At 41.1% G+C, this 13,479-nt stretch overlaps 1 long non-coding RNA gene across 1 annotated transcript in view; it reads left to right on the top strand.

Annotated features, from left to right (window-relative positions):
- The window catches only part of LOC148275378 (uncharacterized), a 28,106-nt gene extending 15,525 nt beyond the window's left edge, over nt 1–12,581 (top strand). Inside the window, exon 2 of the long non-coding RNA XR_015824041.1 lies at nt 11,308–12,581. This is a non-coding gene — a long non-coding RNA (uncharacterized LOC148275378). The remainder of the gene's footprint in view (nt 1–11,307) is intronic.
- The last annotated feature ends 898 nt before the right edge of the window (nt 12,582–13,479 follow it).

Here is a 13,479-nt window from a genome sequence, read left to right as displayed (position 1 = left end):
TTTGCGGTGTGCCGGCTCGTCCTCGCCGAACTCGGCAGATGGCGCATCTGTGACTTATATTTCTCAGCGTCCCTCGTAACTTGAGCACGTAGAAGTTACGTCTCACGTCACATAACACTCTCTCCGTCCCCGGATGCCCGGCTCGTCTGTGGTACTCCTCCAGGAGCAGGCGGGTATATCTATGGGCGCCATCCAATATTATAGGCGCCCTCAGTCCTTCTGATGTATCTGTGTTCCTCAAGCGTGTTCCCATTCGCACGGCACCCTTGTCGTCTATGTGCGGCGTCAGCCCGTATAGGCGGCTCCGCGTAGGGAGTCGCTCCCCCCGTCTCAGGGTAGGTATATCGCCGCCGAAAGCGTCCGCTTGCGACTGACGGACCCAATGGAGCTCAGCATTTTCTAGCTCCCCGGCCGTCAGTTCGCCAACTTTGCGGGCGCCGTCTCTTTGGCGGCTTTTTCTCACGAAGCGCAGTACCCACGCCGTTGTCCTTATCAAGCGATTCCACGACGAGAATCGCTGTGGCGCGGGTAGCGCCTCGCTGGTGGTTATCGCCAGTACCACTCGCTCTGCTTTCTTCTCCAGCATCGCATCGTCCGGAGTGGGCGTCATCTTCTTTTCTCGAGGCCATGATTCTTCTCCTTGCCGGAGGTAGTCTGGCCCCTGGAACCATACTCCTTCGAGGGACAGGTCAAGCGGGCGGCCATCTCTCGTACCGATGTCGGCGGGGTTGAGTTTTGTCGGCACCCACTTCCAGTCCGTGGCGTCGGTGAGTTCGTCTATCTCACCTAGCCGATTGGCCACGAACGTTGAGTAGGCGCGCGGCTCCGACCGGATCCAGCACAGGACCGTTGTGGAGTCAGTCCAGTACACCACCTTTTCTATGGCGCACTGGGTTTCTCTCCTGATGGTGGCCGCCAGTCTGGCCGCCATGAGTGCGCCCTGTAGCTCAAGGCGCGGTATTGACATCACCTTTAACGGCGTCACTTTGCATTTACTGCTGATAAAGGTGGTCTTCTTGCCCTCGGTCGTGTTCTCCACGTAGTAAGCTACTGCGCAGATCGCCACTTCCGAGGCGTCGCTGAATAGATGTAGTTCTCGGCGGTTCCACCGACTTACTATGGCGCATCTGGGGATGGCGCAATTTAAATTTTCTAACTGTGCGATCCAATTTTGCCATCTAGTCTTATGATCTTCTCTTATCGTTTCGTCCCATCCGGTTTGAGCCCTCCATACATCCTGTAGGAGCATCTTAGAGCGGATGACGAGACATTCCAGGAATCCGACCGGGTCAAAAACTCGCATCACTGCACTCAACAGCTCCCTTTTAGTGGGCCAACTGTCGCTACCCTGGCCGAGTGGGTCGTCGAATTGATAAATAAACTCATCTGTGGCAGGTCTCCAAGTCACTCCCAGGACTCGTCCTGTGAATTCATTTGTAGCGCCGGCCGTCTCGTGCGCTTCCGTTAGGCATATCGGCATGGCCGGCGCGGCGCGCGCTTCAGGCGGCACCGAGCTGAGCACTTCACTCTTGTTGCTAGCCCAGTTCGTCAGTGTAAACCCGCCTCGGCGTAGGACTTCGGATACCTCCCGGACCATTTTCTCAGCAGCGCCGGCATCGTCCATGGCGTCCAAATAATCATCCATATAAAATTTGGATTTGCATGCCGCCGCTGCCTCCGGGAACTCGTTCTGACTCTGTTCGGCCACTGTATTTCGCACATACTGCGCAGAACTTGGTGAGCACGCGGCTCCAAAAGTCATTGACGTCATCTTGTAGGTTTTCGGCATCGACTCCGGATTATCTCGCCAGAGATAAAGTTGAGCGAGTTGATCTTGTTTTGTGATTTTTATTTGTAAAAACATTTCACTTATGTCCGCCGCAAGCGCAATATGTCCCTCCCGGAATCGAAACATATTTCCCAATAGCGATGATAATAGGTCCGGTCCGGCCATTAACTTGTCGTTGAGAGAGACGCCTCTATACTTGCTTGCGGCGTCGAAGACTACCCGTATTTTGGCGGGTTTCTTCGGATTAATGACCGCAAAATGTGGCAGGTACCACCTCTTTGGTACGTTATTTAATTCACTTTCACATACCTCGGATGCATATCCCTTTTGTAAGTATCCGTTCATTTTCTCATGATATGCGGCGGCAAGCTCTCTGTTATTTCTTAATTTTCTTTCCACTCCTTCCAGGCGGCTGAGAGCGTGTTGCCTATTGTTGGGCAACCACGTATCTCCGTCTTTCCACAAGAGTCCAGTCTCCCAATGTCCATCCTGAAGAGGTTTTGTCGTGGCTTGCATGATCGCGTATGCGCGCGTTATCTGTCTGTCAACGCGCGTGGCACTCGTTACTCCCAACGAGTCGATTGTGAAGTTATTTTTTACAAGACTTGCTAAATTAACGCAGCACTTGGTTTGCTGCGCCCTATCACTGTCAGTCGGGCTTGTGGGTAGCTCCGACACGATACGCTCGTTCTGTCCGCGGCACTCGTGATTTACTTCGGTGGTTACAAACGGCCTTACTGGCCCGTTACACTCGCGATTCACTTCCGCGATTGTAAGCGGCATTACTAGCGAGCTATACTCGCTATTCTCTTCCGCGGTTGCAAGCGGCATTACTGGCGAGCTATACTCGCTATTCACTGCGGCGGTTGTGAGTGGCATTACTAGCCCGTTACAGTCGCGATTCACTGCCGCGGTTATGGGCGGCATTACAAGCCCGCTACACTCGCGATTCACTACCGTAGAGCACTTTGATTTACTCATAGTCGCGAGCGTAATGTTGTTTTGCGCCAGTGCGCTGCCGTTGACTCTACCGTGAGTCACCCAGCCTAACAAGGTTCTTGAACGGATTTCATCACCGTTCGTTATCACTTCCCGCGACACTATTACGCCAGCGTTGTCTTGCCCGATGATCATTTGTGGCTTGACAATTCTCGAACCGTTCGCGGTTCCACTGCGTGCACACGGCGCTTGTGGAAGGTTCAATTCTCGCACTGTGTTCGCTCCGATGCGATATGAAATGTCACTATTTCCTTTTATGTTCACATGCACTCGGCGCGTGTCTATCGTTGCACTATTTCCACCGATTCCGCGGATCGAGATCACATCACTGCGTCCGCGGGCTCCCACTTTGTTCGCGACTTCATTGTCTATCAACGTGATAGTGGAACCTTCGTCCAGCATTGCGTTCACTGTTACGCGTCCCCGTGGTCCGCTTATTTCCACTTCGATCACTTTTAATAGAACTTTCGAGTCACTATTCGGTCCGCTCATTACCCCGACGAACTGATTCCCGTCGGGCACTATTGCGGTTTCACTAACGCTGTCGGCGCTATTCACTCGCGGCTCGCTGTGTAATAACTTGTGATGGTTCGCTGTACACGTACCCACGTTGCACTTAGCGGTGCTTCGGCACTGGTTTGCTCGGTGTCCGTCACTCAGGCACCGATAACACAATTTTCTATTTCGCACAAAGTCTCGTCGCATCAATAACGACATCTTCGCAAACTCGTTACATGCACTTAACTTATGACCGCTACGGCCGCACTTCGCGCACTTTGAGTCTGTTGTTGGCCGTGATTCCGTCGCCGCGAACACTGTTTCCTTTCCACGCGCCGGTAACTTCGTCTTTTCAAAGGCGCAGGCGTCCTTGGCGTTGTCCGCGAAAACCATGATCCAGTCCACGAAGTCGCGAAGTGTTGCCTTCTTGTTAGCTCCTTTTCGCGACATCACCCAGAGTTGCCGCGTGAAAAACGGGAGTCGAAGCACCATCTCGTTCAGCAGTTCGTCCGAATGCAGGTGTTCTTTGCGCCTCTTTTCCAACGTGAGGCACATGTTCCGTACGGCAATCGCGAACTCCACTAAATCGTCCATGGTGCTTTCTGCCGTCAGTCGCGGTGATTTTCGCAGCTTGTCCAACTGCGTGCTCATGATGACGTCCGGGCGGTCGTAGTGCGTCTCGAGGGTGCTCATGATCTTATGAACATCCTTTGATTCCACTAGTAGTCCCTCCACTAGCGCCCGGGCGGGCCCTTTGAGTGCCTTCTTCAGCCTGAGAAGGTTTTCCGGGTCCGTCAGTTGGCACAGCTCTGAAGACTCCCAGAATTGGTCGCAGAATGCCGGCCAATGCACGGGGCTGCCGCTGAAGTCCTGTAGCTCCCTGGCGTTCCCCTGTCGAGCGAGCATGGCGCCGATGCGTGTTTCCTCTTCCTGGGTTTGTCCTCGATTCCCTCCTTGCTTTGCCAGCAAGGCCTCGAGTGCCAGCGTGAAACGGTCGGCTGGTTCGGCGTTGGTGTGCTCCTCGACCCATCTCTCTGTGTTGCGGCGCGCCGTTTCCTTCGGCCTCGCCTCTTGATTGTCCTCCTCAGAGAAAGGCTCGTTCCTCTTGGGGTAGACAGGATCAATGACTAGCGCGTCCCGGTCCTGGGGCGCGCTCGATGTAGCTTCCTTCTCCGCCTGGGCCAGAGCGGTCCGCGTTCCGAGTTGCGCGGTGTCTGGCTGAGCGGCTGGCTTGCTTGTAGTTCCCAAAAGCGACATCAATTGCTTGATTTGCTTCTCGTAGTGTCTTCTCTCCCGACGCCTCTCAGATCTCTCGTTCTGCAGCGTCTCGTCAGTCGCAGTCGGCGAGGGGGTTGCTTCTTCCTGAAGAGTGATGTCACCTTCCGAATCGGAATCTCCATCCGATACGGGCTTGGTGGGCTGCTCCTCGGCGTTCTTTCCAGAGCGTAGTGAGGCGGGCATCGTAGATTTGTTTCGGCTGAAGACTCAAAGTAGATGGCAGCTGAAGATCACAATCCGGCGAGTCGAAGGACCAGAAACTGTACTGTACAAGTAACAGTTTGGACTGTATTCCACAATCCTGTAGCAAGGGGTAGGTGTTGGCCGTGTCTCGCTGCCGTCGTCGCTCTCGGGGTCGTAAATCCCGAAAGTTATGTAGTCTCGAAATTCCTCTCAAGTCCGGTGTCACTGCGTAGGTCGGTGGAAGATACTGGTTCGTAGTCCTGGGGTGAAGCGATGGTCAAGTCCAAGGTGTAGATCCAGTAGTAGAGCGGGAGGTCGGGCGGGGTGACGAAATGAAACGATCAGACTAACTTGATGTCTCGAGGCGAACTCAATATTTATTGTTGTAAATGTACACATTATATAGGGCGTGTTGCGGGCTCCCGCTACCTGCGTCCGAACCGGCGTTAGGCCAATACGGGAGTGGGGGGGGGAAATACCGCTCCCACTATACCCGGCCGGCGCGCCTCCCCCAAAGTGCATATAGGGAGGTGCCGGCGCTCGGCCCGGTCACTTCGCTGGGAGCCGCCGCACGCGCCACATCAATTACAAAATGCCTTTTTTAAGGCAGTCCTTAGTCTTTATACAAATACAAATATGCATGTTAGGGCAATAACGCGTCAAACGTCTAGATTCAGGCCCTTTTTAGGGCCTGTAACACAAATTCCTGCTCTATAGTACCCCGGTATCGCTAAAGTCAGACCCGAAAGTGGAATATTCATCCTTTATTGTGGGTCCAACATTTAGCCTACAGATACCGGGGGCCCTAACTATATTATTGCATTTCATTTACATATTTAACCGTCCGTTACATTTAATATGAAACACTTTGTAATTTTTACCACATTAGAGTTTCATATATTATAACACAACTAATTTCAGGTATTCTGAATTACCCATCATCAGTTGTAAATATAAACTATATACAGGGTGTTCATTAAACCCTGTCATATCCGAAACCACGATTATCAGTATGAGCAAGAAGACATATTGGCACATTAAAATATTTTTTTAGAACAAACAAAATTTAAAAAAATAAAACTTCAAAAAAAGCAAATGGTTGCTTACTTCTGCAGGGGAGAAACGAGGAGGGGGGAGTCTGATATTTCGCCGCGCTCCCCTCACTTCTCCCCCGCAGAAGGAAGCAACCATTTGGTTTTTTGAATATTTTATTTTTAAAAATTTTCTTTGGTTTTTTGAATATTTTATTTTTAAAAGTTTTCTTTGTTTTAAATATATTTTTAAATATGCTAATTTGTCTTCTTGCCCATACTGATCATCGTGGTTTCGGATGTGACAGGGTTTAAAGAACACTGTGTATAAAAAGTTTATATTTGCACCCTATGATTGGTAATTCAGAATACCTGAAACTAGTTGTGTTCTAATATATTACACTCTTATGTGGTCAACATTACAGAGTGTTTCAGATTAAATAAATTCAAAATTTATGAACTTTTTTTTAAAATGGAATTTTACTTTTATTGGAAAATTTTTACTTACTTTAAAAAAATAAATAAAATGAGCTCTCCAAAGAGAAAGTTTAAATGCTAGTTTTCCAAGAAACTTCTTTAGAGGAAGGTGAAAGCTGCATGGATATAGAGGAATCAAAGTTTGTTTCAATTGATGAAGGTACTGGAAAAGGGTCATTGACACATTTCTGGTCGTGTGGTTACAAGAGGAGATCCCAGCAGAATGCTCGTACGAGGTTTTCCTGTAATTTGAATTATTTATGCCATTTTAAGGAGAAGCGTAGGGGAGACCGAGGAGAGTTCTAACAGAGGAGACTTGTAACAATGGCGATTTCAAAAAATCAATGATCGATATAGGACTGGCAATATCGCGCATTTATTGCGTTATTGATGCGCCACATGATGGAGTTGGCAACAGCCGTCTACAGGGAGTTGGGTGTATACGACATCTGGACGAAAAAACAGCTTATTTCAACTCTCCTTTTTAATCCATTTTCTTGAATTGTTTATAGTTCTTGTTCCAGAATGCCCAATTAATATGTAAGAATCACGGATACGGGCATGGCTAGCGTAGAAATCTATAAACTAGCTTATGAAGAGGTGACTTAAGGGAGCAGAGTCTCAAAAATGCCGCATCATCATACAATCTTAACTACATTTTACTCTTTCGATTTGTGAAAAAGAAAACACACAGTCTGTGATAATTGGTCGTGTCCAAATGCAGGAAAACTCATGTCTATTCATTATATCCCTTCCAATAAAATATATCAAACAATAAAAACTCACCTTGACCTCTGTTTCAACTAACCTCGGTACTAGGAAAGTTGTGACGCGGGGATTTGTTTCAGTTTTAGCCGATTTTCTCATTGACCCTGATTATTTTTACTTATTTTTAAATACGATTACATATTGTGTAAAATTGGCTATGTTGAGGTATACAATTCATAGAGATAGGGTTATTTTTTGGATAAGATATACTAGGGAATGTATAAACTGTTTCAGCCTTCCTCGGTATCCCCTACAATTTTGTATTTTGTCTAAGGGAAGAGACCATTGCAGGAGACTGCTGCGAGATACTGCATATCTTTATATACTGCTAAGCGTACTGTCCAGATGTTTATTGAAATATATACTCGTATATTAAAAAAACAAAAATCATAAAAATACATGAGTTTTTATTGTTTACTCAAATATTAAATTTTTCATACCATTTCCTAAGAGTCGTAAATAACTTGTGCTGGAGAAATTGAAATCGAGTTATGGTAGAGGGAGATTTGAACCTCAGCGTGAGTCCCCAATCCACGGGACCACAACCCGATTGGCTATATGTTTATGTAATAATGTTTTATTTTAATTTTTGCTTATTAATTTATTTTTTAATAATACGCATGCGTCCACTTTCCATTATGTTGTATCCCAACCTGAGTAATAACCTAATAGAGTTGCTCATACGGAGAAAAACCTATTACTCTGAGATCCCAACTCAACAGAGGACTCTTGGCCTCATAGAGTTATGGATACGTTATTATTTTTTGTAATATTGTATTTGAATGAATAAATAAATAAAGTCGGTGTATAAAAATGGATAGCAGCGGCATTCTTATTTCTTTGCCTATAATTTGTGGAATAAAAAATAAGATTATTTAGGTGGTACACTGTAAAATCACTTATCGTGATAAAACGTATAAGATCAATGACCTACCGGACAGATACAATTTAATAGATAATAATAATTATGTATTTTAATTTGCCTCGATATTACATATAGCAACGACTACATTATTTTTACTTCTACTCGTATTTGATTTGTCGTCGAGCGGAAGATTAATATTTACCACTTATGCCTACATATTATTTCAAACGCTATCTCCTCGAAGCATTATAATAATTCATTATTGCTATTTTGTTTGTGTTGTGATACTTTCAAATATAATTGACCCGTGTCAACAACGTGCTGTTATTTTATCTTTATCTTGAAATGTGTTTTTCAAACGTATGAAATGAGACGTGAAATCAGCGTGGCCCTGGCCGGTGCAGTGGCCTGAATAAATTACTTTAATATTTATTGTAACTATGTACTTGATGTTCCTTTACTATGAATAATCTATTGAGATCGGATTGCCAAGAACTACGCAAACGTTCAGTGAAATTGTAACTTAATTGCTCGCATAACCTCTGAAACACAAAGTAGGTAACTGTTTATTATAGATCATATTTAGTAAACATATCGTTGTCGTTCTTGCAAAAGTCACCCTAAAAATGACAGTTGCATTAAATATGCCGTTCGAAGCACAAATTTATGTCTTTTAAAACTAGCATAGTGAAAAACAAGTAGCGTTAATCCAAATAACTTGTTTTTTACTATGTGTCTTAGTATAATGACATATAAAAACGTTTGAAGAAATCACGTCAAAAAGTATTTCAAAACAAAAATATTTTTTTGATAACATTATAATAATTATCTAATATTTTCTGCCTTTCAATAACCCCTATAGTTTTCATTTCCCAGATTCTGAACAGGCAAAACTCACTTAACCAAATTTTAGCCACCTTGCGTCTTCAAAAACATTCCATATATTTTAAAATGTATCAGAAATCAGATAGAAAAAGTTATAAATGAAATTTATTAAGTAGACAGGAACAAATTATGTCGTGTACCTAAAACCCCCGAAACAAAATCTGATTTTTTCTTGGTCTCCAAACTTTCAAACTGCGATATCTCCAAATGATGTTTTTTGGGTTAGCGACTTTCGCTTAAACGCGACGATATCATGTATTAATTAAAAAAAAACGTTTTTTTAGAATGCGCACGAACTTATCAAAAAGTTAAACGATATTCTTGGTTATGGATTGTAGTGTTTAAAACTGTCTGAACATGTCTTCTTTATTTATTCTAAATGTAAAAATACTTTTAAAAAAATATACTGTTAAGTGTCCTTAGCACGGGTAACCCTTCCAGTGAGGTAACATTATTTTTATTATTGACTATAGTTTATAATGGAAGAAAAAGATTTGAATAAATAAATATATTTAATGCTTTGAAAATCGCAAAATCACTAAAACACTTCAATATCTGACTGAAAATTTTATTTTCCTTTCTGATTATGGTCTATCTCTTCGTTTTTTATCAAGAGTAAAAATTTTCCGTTTTTCAATACACCACATCATTCTTAAGCGATTACTTTTCTGTTCGGGGTGCCTCAGACTATGGTATGAGACACCTCTTCGTACAAAAAATGCACCTTCTTTGGCCACCTTTGAAAAACGCCTGAAACATTATTATATTCCCTTAGAACTAGGGTTCAAGGGAAATTTGGGCTTTCCTTGAATTCTAATTCTCCTTCTTTCCTGGATCCTCTTCCTGTCTCCTTCCAAACTCCTTATTCGATCCCGCATTCTAAGCATTCCTTTCATCATAGCATATAAAGTGTACGACAAAAGTATTTAATGTTTCAATTTTAACAAGGTTTTCACCTGTCTGTTGTTGGTCGGCTGGAAGATATTGCTTTCAGCAATAAGACCACCAAAGTTCATATATTTTTATACCTAAAGTTCGAATAATAAACATTTTAAGTAGAAGAGTAAAAAAAATATCCGTTAAAATTTAAGGTCTCGATGATATAGTAAAAGCGATAAATCCGGTCACCCCGAAATTGTAGATAACGGTATGTAGTTGCATTCGATTTTCTTTTTCAAGTGAAAAACTAGGTCCTATTTCACACAAAGGAATGTATTCTTCATCCACCTGGTGTCCACGTGTCCAGTGTAGGTTACACAAATACTCACTCATATTACTTAATAACGATAATCACCTTATATTTTGAGGTAGAGATATCTGTTTTAATAAAGTTATTATAATTACATAAATCAGAGCCGGTTGCTACATTAAAGCTTATAAAAGTAATAATACACTTAAGGTTGTAATCTGGTATAACGCACGCAAAATGAGGAAATCATACGATTTTGCTATTTTAAAATGAATGCTTTTTTGCAATAATAAAAATATATAAATTAGATAAAAACAATAACAATTTTTAATACACTTAAAAGTTTTATGTAACTAAAATATAATTAATTTTAGACCGGCAGATTACGCCATTTCAACTTTAGACTAAACTTAGGTATCTGGGTTCTCATATAAAAACTAAGTATTGAATCAAAAATTTTTGTAATAATTTGAAGATAATAAATTAAACATAAAAGTGGCAGAAGCAAAATCTTAATTTTTTGTTTTTCAAAAGAAATACAAGCATTTGAAATCCCATTCATTTTGGTGACATTTTTCTTTATTTCTACGTAAAACTATGTCTTCGGTAAAAATATATTTATTGAAATATTTTAGTTGAAACCTATTTTTATAGAATAGTACTTTCTTATTTTTTTAAAAGAAGATAATTCTGGTTGTAATATTAAATTTCTAACAACATCTTAAATACGTTTTTATTACTTTCATACCCGCCCTTATCGGTGCCGGTAAATTATTGTTTTTATCCTGTTCATGTGTTTTTATTTTTTTATTATTGCGCGATTAAAAAAAACATTAGTTTTAAAATGTCAAAATCGTATGATTTCCTCATTTTGCGTGCGTTTTACTAGACTACAGCCTTAAATAATTGTTTCTCACTAAAATTGTTATTTGACTTAAAATAAGTGTTCTATCGTTACGGAAGCATTCTAACTATTTGTACTATATTTTATAAACAGGCTAATATTTTGGAACGAATATGGACCTGACCTTTTCCTTTTAATATAGATAATATACAATGATGTGTGTGTGTACGTATGTGACAAAGGATAGCGAGTATAAGTGGAATTATTGAATAGTGATAGTTAATAATATGAGCAAACCAATTGTGGGTAACCACGTATCATTTTCAAAGTGAATAAATAGACTCGTTTGAAGATTATTTGCTAAAATATATGTTTTAAATATTTTTATCAACGAATTCTGCATTAAAAATAACAGGACATAGCATACTTCATGTCCGTTCCTCAGTTGTGAAGCATACGAGGCCTCCGATTTTATTACATTGCCTATTGTTATTATTTCAGATGCTGGTTTTGTCTCAGATGGAAACTTCCGCCGGAGTATCTTGCGGGGAGTGTAACAGCCTCCAGGTCAAGTGTGTCAGCAAGTATGCAGTCCTCCCGTGTTTAGGGCCGCCCATGACCAAGCTCATCCGCTGTCCTTCCGGCACCTTCTGCAACGTCAACATGATACCCTGGTGCCACAAGGACAACCAGCCCCTGTGTGCTCTTTGAGACCTGAATTTCTTTACCCCTCACGTCAAACAGTGACAGTTGATCCTGATAAGTGAGAAATCAGAGCAACTGCATTTCGAGTCAGCGAGCTTTTTCGGAGACTCATTCATTTTTGGGACCTTACGTTTTGTGACTGATTTTAGAACGAGCGCAGTGACCATGTGGCTCTGAAACTGGTACAGTAATAGCTACCTTAAAACGGATACAATTACTGTAGCTCTTTAACTGGTACTTACATTACCTAACTGCTATCTTGAAACGAAACAGTTAAGTACTGAGGCTCTTAAACTGGTACAGTAATAGCTGATTTGAAATTTGTATAGTTACTGTGACTTTTGAACTGGTTCAATAACCATTACTTTGAAACGGATACTGTTACTGTCGTTTTAAAACGAATACAGTAACTGTTGTTTTAAAACGAATACAGTAACTGCAACATGTAACTATGACTTGCACTCGGTACAAAGGTACAAAATGTGACAAAATCACATGCTGAAATTATAAAAGTCAAAAGGTGAATCTATCTCCACCCGGAGGCAAAGTTTCAAGGGTAAAAAATATACTTCGAGAGATTCAACTAGAAAAAAAAGAATCTCGTAATTTAAGATTTATATGAGTGTTCGTGCAATTTACCAAAATGTTTATAATGTAGTTAAAGAAGAACACAATGGCGCTTTACTGTTAAAGTTTTGTACTTATTTTGTTGGTGTCTAGCGCGAGACTTCATTATTATTATGTAGAAAATAAGGCTGATTTTTTAAAAATAAACTAAAACAATCGCATGTTCCTAATCTTCTTTTGGATATTTTTATCAAATGGGTTTGTTATATCAAGTGTTTTGGGTAGCAAACATTTATAACCTAGGTAACTTATTACGATATAAATTCATCATAAATTGATTGCTTAGCTTTCGAAATTTCATTAATTATTGTAATATTTTGCATTACTACAAAATGGCAGCTATTATTGTTTTTAACAGCACCTTCAACTATTGTAATGCAGGAAGATATTGCGATGAATTGGTGTTTTTGTATTTAATAAAGTAATCATGTAACAAAAAGTCATTCATTTGTTTTTATTTATTTATTTATAGATACGCCCAATAGACATTTTATGGACACATTTATACACAGAAAATGATTATAAAAAAATAGAAAGACTTAATGGTTTATAGTAGACTTTGTGGGAGTGGAAGCGGGAGAGAGGTGTTTATAATTGAATTTGATTCAGTGATCGTTTGAAAGAAGACGCCACGAGTTTTATTACGCTTTTAATATTTTGGGAAATCATTCATTAGAATGCGGTTTGTATTATTTTGTATAATTAAATAATTAGATTTATTTCATTAATGTAAGCATTTTACCTAGGTTGTGATGAGAAATTCCTAATGAATGTTGATAAATCTAATGTGATGGCTTTTAAAAGAAATGAAAGTATGACTGAATCTGAGATCACTGCGAATGGGATTATTCTGAAACTGGTAGAGGAATTTGTAATTTTGCGAAGTATGTTTACTAAAGATGGAAATACTGAGAACTATATTGGAAGGAGGGTGAGTACCGAGACAGGGTAAACGGTGCATTATAATCAACCTTGGCAAATATTTTTTTTCACTGGAGGTAAAATTAGGCCTTCAATGGAGTCCTGATGCCGACCTTTATTTGTGAATTTATTTATTTACATACATAAGTTTATTGCACATTATTTGAGACATAAGTCCCAACTCCATGGGACTTAAAGTCCTGTGTTGAGATGGGACGAGCAATTAGTTGACACAGACGTATGTGTATATCACTACAAATATAGGATCAGAAACACAATTTTTTTTTTTTTTTAAAAACATATATATTGTAACAGTAAACTCAAACATTCGGAAAATCATCAAGGAGTTTCCCACTCAAATCCCTCCTATAAGGAAAATCCGGTCCCTTTTCTCTTGGAAATAGTTTTTGTCGTTGAGAG

The sequence above is a fragment of the Micrasema longulum genome, unplaced genomic scaffold, assembly GCF_059751315.1.
Source record: "Micrasema longulum isolate JH-2025_06_02 unplaced genomic scaffold, ASM5975131v1 h1tg001437l, whole genome shotgun sequence".
NCBI classification, from domain to species: Eukaryota; Metazoa; Arthropoda; class Insecta; order Trichoptera; family Brachycentridae; genus Micrasema; species Micrasema longulum.
Note: the sequence above shows the minus strand (reverse complement) of the source record. Positions and strands in the feature narration are given on the sequence as shown.